This window comes from Homalodisca vitripennis, chromosome 6 (genome assembly GCF_021130785.1).
Source record: "Homalodisca vitripennis isolate AUS2020 chromosome 6, UT_GWSS_2.1, whole genome shotgun sequence".
Lineage (NCBI taxonomy): Eukaryota > Metazoa > Arthropoda > Insecta > Hemiptera > Cicadellidae > Homalodisca > Homalodisca vitripennis.
Window position 1 is genome coordinate 152,218,534 of NC_060212.1, and position 7,341 is coordinate 152,225,874.

Genomic DNA, 7,341 nt, shown 5'->3' on the forward strand with positions numbered 1-7,341 from the left:
CGAATTGTAATGTAATACTATTTTAGGAATCAGTGTACTACTACAAAGTATCCACTCATGGCAAATTCGTCTCCATATAACTATGCAGAAAATATAATTACTTTTATCTGATAAAATACAAATTTCCACGTGACGTTTAACATTTAAACAATCAATCAAATTGAGCTGATTTGAGTGCTCAAAATTGTTGGTTATGGTCATCCTGTAACAAGAACAATTTAACAGAAGGCTACAAAGACTTTAAAACTAATTTTAAGACTGATATTTTTTTAAGGTAAAGTGCAATAAGCGGCCTATGGATTTAAACGAAGGTTAGTGCATTACAGACTAACACGTTTACAGCCTTAAAAATGTTTGTTAAAAAAACCATATTATGTTAATTTTTTTCAACAAAAATAATTTTATCTTGCATCTAATTCTGTGTTATGAAATAGTGCTTTTCTAAGGCAAAAAATGTTTCTTTACTAACGCTTAAAAAAAATAAATAGCCAAGAGAAAATAATTTTAAGTTTCATTTAACAAAATAAATATTGAATTTTTACATACATAGTAATAAATTGAAAGATATATTTTTGTAATAATAAACAAATTTGAATAACCAACCCTTTAACGTGGAGAAGGTAACAATAGGTTTATGTGAGAGTTGACACTGTGTCTTATTTAAGAAAACATTGCTTGGATGTTTCCGATTCCATACATTTTATAGTTGTAAATTCCACACTTATAATGGCAAAACGACGGATCTTTACAGGAGGTGGCCCTTTCCCCAACCTCACCCATAACCTGTTATATCCGGAAAGCAGCACAAGAGGCCCTTTTAGGACTAATTGTAATTTCTCAGCTGTCTTGTCTTAAGAGAAGAAAAAAAGATTTTAATTTTTCCATAAAAACTTTTTGAGGCCAATATTTGCATATTAATTGCCATTGTTCTTTTCAATGTCACTAACCTTCTCCTGCATAAAACGAAATAACAACAGCTGTGTAGTGACTTCACTAGTCTAGAATAAAGTAAGCTTGCGATGATTTAATTATGAGGGGAGACTTTAATAAGCGGCCCTACACTCATATTCGCTTGTTTTAATCGAATGGTTTTGATTAATTATCCAACTTCGATATAATAAAATCGTCCACAATAAGTTGTAATAAATTACTGTAGCCAAGAAGAATCTCGATACATTACAATTTTAAAAACAGAAATTTAACAATAAATCAACGTACAAAACAACAAAACCACACTATGGCCTACTCTTAGATATCAAAGAAACCTTATACAATATTTAATAACTTATCCAGCTTGATATCAATAGAGTAACCGCTTTTTGTGAAATGGGAGAAAGAAAGGAAATTTCTTTCTCCCCATGGGGTTACTACCCAGGAGCCAAAAACCAAGCATGTTCGAAGCCACTTAAACAAATCTCGTCACTTGATAAGAAATACCATCACAATATATTCCTCGGTATTATTTATCGCCAATTTTCGAAAAACTCAAAATATTAGTTACTTTTAGCGATATTATTGTTTTTAAAATTACTAATAGCTAATAAGTAGAAATCATATGTTAAGTTAAATAAATTGTAATATCGAATTATTCCGGATAAAAACATTGAACCATTCGATAAAAACAACTGAATAACGGGTATAGGCCGTTTATTAAAGTCTACCCAATTATGAATATCTATAAGTCAAATTTTGTATTCAACTATTGATAATCATCATCCAATGATTGGTATGTAATAATACATACGACTTGGTTTTGAGATATATTATTATATCGACTATTTTCTTTACCCACATTATATCTAAAACCACTTCCAACAATTTCCTTATTACCTAGTAATATATTTTGATTTCCACAAAAGATTTTTTAGCATACACAACAAACACCATACATTTTTCTAAAAGGGAGTTTTCCTACCTAACAGATAATAGACTATTTTTTAGATCTGTCAAGCATTTGTGATAAGACTCTAGAATTTTGATATTTTATCAATACTTACTTCTACTTTTAATATAAAATTTATGGTTTAATATTATCAATCATTTGAGTGTTGGACGAATATTATACAGCAGCCATAGACAATGTTTGGAATTTCTTTTAACTAGCCTATTTTAATATAAGTACAATATTTTCTAGATCTCTCATTTAACATGTATTTAAAATTATATGTTTTGTATCTCACTATTCCTGATTCACAATATATCGTTAACTAAATAAAATAATCAGTTAGACCTAAATCTTTTAAAAAAATTATAAAGTTACATCAGATTCCAGACCATCAATACACCGGGTTTTACATAATTTTTCATGCTCTAGGGATTATACTAACGACCTTGTTGTAACACATAAATATGGACAGAAAACAAAATTTATTAAGTATTAAAATAAACTAATATATTATGTTATAACATTAACTGACTATAAAATACAATTTACCTTTTATTAACCTACAAACTTAACCCCATGCAGTCTCTTAACAGCTATTCACTTAGGCAGAAGGCATAAGCAAGAGAGTACCTACCTACCTAGTAGATAATGAGAAGACCCAAGGAGAAAGAATGAAAACAGCTGTATAGGATTGTGGTTACCAAAGAATATATCATAAATAATAATATATATAATTTATGTTCAACTGTATAAGCCAATTCCTTATTTGTTACAGTCAAACCCCATTCACACAAGTTTTTCAAGTTCAAAGTTTTTTGAAAATAACTTAACTGCGGCAAATATTCTATCTCTGAGGTCACTTTTGATGGTGTATTTTTCACTCTTTTTTCTAATGATCAGTTTCCTGCAAATTTTGACGACAACATCTTTTCTGCTTTTCTAAGATGTCGATCGACGTAATGATGATTTATTTAAACTAAATCCTACATCCTAATGTAGTACATACATTGACTGTTAACGTCCAGGAATTTTTGCCGTGTTCTGAATAAAATCAACACTTTTATGGCTGCGGCTTCGATTCTATTCCCTTTTCAGCTATTGCATTTTCCCGCAACATTTTGAAACGTCCTATTACCGGATTTTTAACGGATAATTATCAGGCATAATCATTCTAGTATTCTCAATTTATTATTATTACATTTATTATTCCCATACATAGAATGACCTTATTAATAATGTCAAGAACTATCGACCGTAAACACCTTGAAAGTGTTCGCTTTACAGGACCATAATAATTATTGAAGGAACAACTTCTTTTGGGGGGCTAAGGATGTATGTTTTCCATGGGGGAAAACTTTCGTTTCGAATCATAGGACGTAACGCCACGCTTGTTCGCTCTGTAGCCACTAGAGGCGGGATTTTGGGGAGGACGTTTCTCCGTTCAGTGGCTATCCAGATGTGAAAGGTTACTGTCGCTCCATCTTCAAATGACTACGTCTATTGGCGGACTATTGATATACCGGGTGTCCCACGAAGAGGTTTAAACGTTTGATTTAATATTAGTTGCCCATTTATGCACCGAAAATTTCAAACTCTACACAATTCATTAACTAGGTTTTAAAAATATTCTATGAAAATTTCAGCACTCTAGCAATTGTTGAAACAAAAGGGTAGCATTTTGAAAAACTATACTTTAAAAAACAGCTAAAAAAAACAATACTTTTGGTTTTGTAAAATCATTTATTGTCATATTCTAGAGAAATGAAGCATTTCAATCGGAAAATTACAACATAGCTTATACATAGCAAAACCTACAATTATAGTCCATAATTATTCGAACTATAATCCATCCACAGCTATAGACTGATTACAGTGCTTAACGAATGAGTCGTAAGTTTTTACCAAGAAATTCTGCGGTATTCGGAGAAGTTCCTCTTCAATTGGTTGTTTTATTTCCTCACAATTATTGAAGCTACGAGTATAAACTTGTTCTTTTAAGTAACTCATATAGAAAGGAAATCACACACAATTAATTCTGGAGATCTGAGTAACCAATATAAAAATCACTCCAACCAATCCAACGGCCATGAAGGTTGTCATTTAGTAATCGCTTAACAGGAGGGAATCGCACAATCTTGTTGGAAAGATTGCTTGATCTATTTCTAGGAACCGTAAAATGAGGCAAGGACTTGTTCACTTAAAACCTGTTCATACCTATTCTCAGTCATTGTACTGTCTGAAATGTCGTAAAGATAGCACCCCATTACAAGTGGCAGCTGCCCAAACAGTATTTCCTTTTGATTTGAGTAGAGTCTTCAGTGGATTACCGGTGTTGTAATAATTACAATTATGCCTATTTACAGCACCGTGACGGTAGAACGTAGACCCGTCTGCAAAAAACAATTTGAGTATAACAATTAGGATCTAGCCTCATGGTGGTATATACTATATATATATATATATATATATATATTATTTTTTTTTTTTTTTTTTGCCGAAGAAACGTCAGAAATATTAATTACCTTTTTTTATATAATTTAAATTTAACAATTTCAAACGATGAAAATATAAGTACAATGGGATGTGAACAACAATAAGTGCTGTGTTTACAACACATTTCGCAAGATTTTATTCCAAAATTATTATTACTTATTTCAGTTAATATATGCCTAAACCCATAATTTTATTTTTAGAATATGACAATGAAAATGAAGTAATTATTGTGGAAATACAAAATTGTAGGGAAAATGGTAATAAACAAATTGTAGGAACTAATACAAACAATAATAATGGAAATTGACAAATATTTATTACTTTAATATTTTAGAAGTTAGTGATCATTGTACTAATTGAAATGTAAAAAAAATATTTCTAAAAGTATGTGTAAAATTAATGAAAAAATATGACACATTTTATGTTAAAGAATTGTGTGCCTCACATTATTTTCAAATATAAAAAAATAGTGTTTAATAATTAGCAAAGTTACTTATCCAAGATATATATTCACAGACCGTTATAAAGAAAATAGTCACTTCCGTCGGTCAATCTCACGACGGCCTTTCCATTTTTTATATTGACAGAGTGGTTTTATACGATAATGTTTTTCTGCCATAAATAGTTTGAACGTTCAAAGTTTATATTTTAGAGGCATTATTAAAGCTTAAGAGGAGTTTTAACAAAATAGAGTATTAAAAAGACTTTTAGATAATAAAAAGGATCTGATACCAGATTTTCTTGAAATTATTCTTGAGTAACAATTAAATATTTTTCCAAATCTCATTTTAATCTAACATAATTTGCGAACATTTACAGGTTTTTAACATTTGTCCTTTACAAATTTTTATTTATAGTTTATTTTTGAGCAATTTGAAAGATATTTCTCAAAGCAGAAATTATTCATCAAATTGAACTAATATGTTTTATTTTCTTGAAGTTTGAATCCAGGCTTTACGATATATAGGCCTGCTAACTTAACATTGTTGGTGTCTATAATAATAATTTGTTAAAACTATTATAATGGTTATTTTGTAACTGTTATTAAAACATGCTTCTGTACCACTTATATTTTCTGAAACAAAACTAGATTTTGCTTAAAAATACTGGTCATATAAAGTATTAAAAGTAGTATTGATCGCATTAGGTCTCAAATTAGTCTTAGAGAAATTAAAGATAACATGCTAATAAGATGACAAATTAATATTCGGCAAATACGTAAAAAATCTGTTGCGACAACGCTTAATCGCTTATGTTATAGTGGGTAGGTTAGAGATTTCAATGCGTTTTCTCTTCAAATACTGCGTTGTGCAAGTGCCGTCTGCAGCAGTGCAGTGTCGGGTCGTCGTCACATCTTCTAACAACAAACCATAAGAGACGTAGCGCGTAGAACTATGGTCGTATATTGTCCATGTGTTCCTATGGTTTTGGAGGGTTATGGGATTTTCTATTTGTATTTGAATTATAATTTATAGATACACTTAAGTTATTAATGTGGTTAATTTGGATGGTTCTGGCAAAATAATTCAATCTTTTTTGGGGAAGCGTTAAGTTTAAAGGAAAACTCTTACCAATAATACAAACTGTTATGAGGAGTGGTGGTAGAATATTACTTAAGTCTTTTGCAATTATCCCTTTTTATGAAATAGCCAACAAATTAACATTTCATCAATTTTTTTAAATTTTGGTCAAAACTAGGTAATGTTGAGGTACCCTTGTGGTCACAATCAGAGAAAAATATTTTAAAAAGAGTATAATTTATGGGCTATCGTAATTTACTCTGGTCATTAGTATTGTTCCTATACTTGAATTTTGTCTTGCTTCCCCATCAATCAAATATATTCTATACATATATTCTGAGAAGCCTACTTCTGTCCAAAAAGGACAACTAAGATGTGTTTTAGGTGTATAACAGTCTAACATTTATAGCTAAAGTTTAGATAAGTAATTTTTGAATTTTAATATCTACTCCTTTAAAATTTCAAACTAAGGTAAGTGCCACCAGTAGTAGACACTGTTCCAGTAGTTGTCAGGTTTGATTTTGATTGCTAATAATAAGGAAACCTATCAGCTGATTGTTTTTTATAAGACGGTAAAAAAAAATTATACATATTCATATGTTGCATTACAACTCCTTGCAGCAGTTCAGTTAATTGTTTCCCTTCCGAAATTGTTATTGTGTAACATACTCTACAAGGAGCTTCTGCCGATTTTACTGTTTTCCTAGGAAGATAACATAAGGAAGGTAAGTTCATCTTTATTTATGTTTGTTGCAATAATGTGCTATTAGAATTCAATACTATTGAATTTCAGTTTATTAAAAAGTAAAGACTATTTGTTTTTAGTTATACAGTTTGATTGAAAATATTAGGTTAGGCCAATTAGGTGTGGCAACCTACTAACACACAAATTATGCCATTTTTTCAGTAAGTTGGACACCCACCTGTCAACTACCACAAACATAATTTTTTTTATAAATCTTTGAGGTCAGATGTTATTGACATACAGTTCATTTTAATGAATTCACGCCTTATTACAATTGTCCAAATTTGGCCCTTGTTCCAGTATGTTGGGACATGGGGTGACAACTTACCCACTCAAGTCATGTCAAAACTCAAAACAACACTTTCGTAAATTTTCAATTACATTTTGTCAGTGTTTTAATTTGTTTATAATGATTAATCTTTAATCAAATTTATTTTTTGTCACTAATTGACATTAAATTCATAGCAATAACACCTACTAAAAGGGTCACTTTATAATCCTAGGCTTATGAATATAAATACACCCATACTCTTCTTTAAAGTTCAAAATCTTGTGTTGAAGTTACAAGTTATTCAAACATGATGATTTTTTTGTTATGTTTTCTAAAGGTTACATTACGAATAAATATATTCTGCTTTTTTGTAGGCCTAGTAATAAAGGGTTATTGTTTCTGATCAAGATGCCACCTGTTAAAGGAC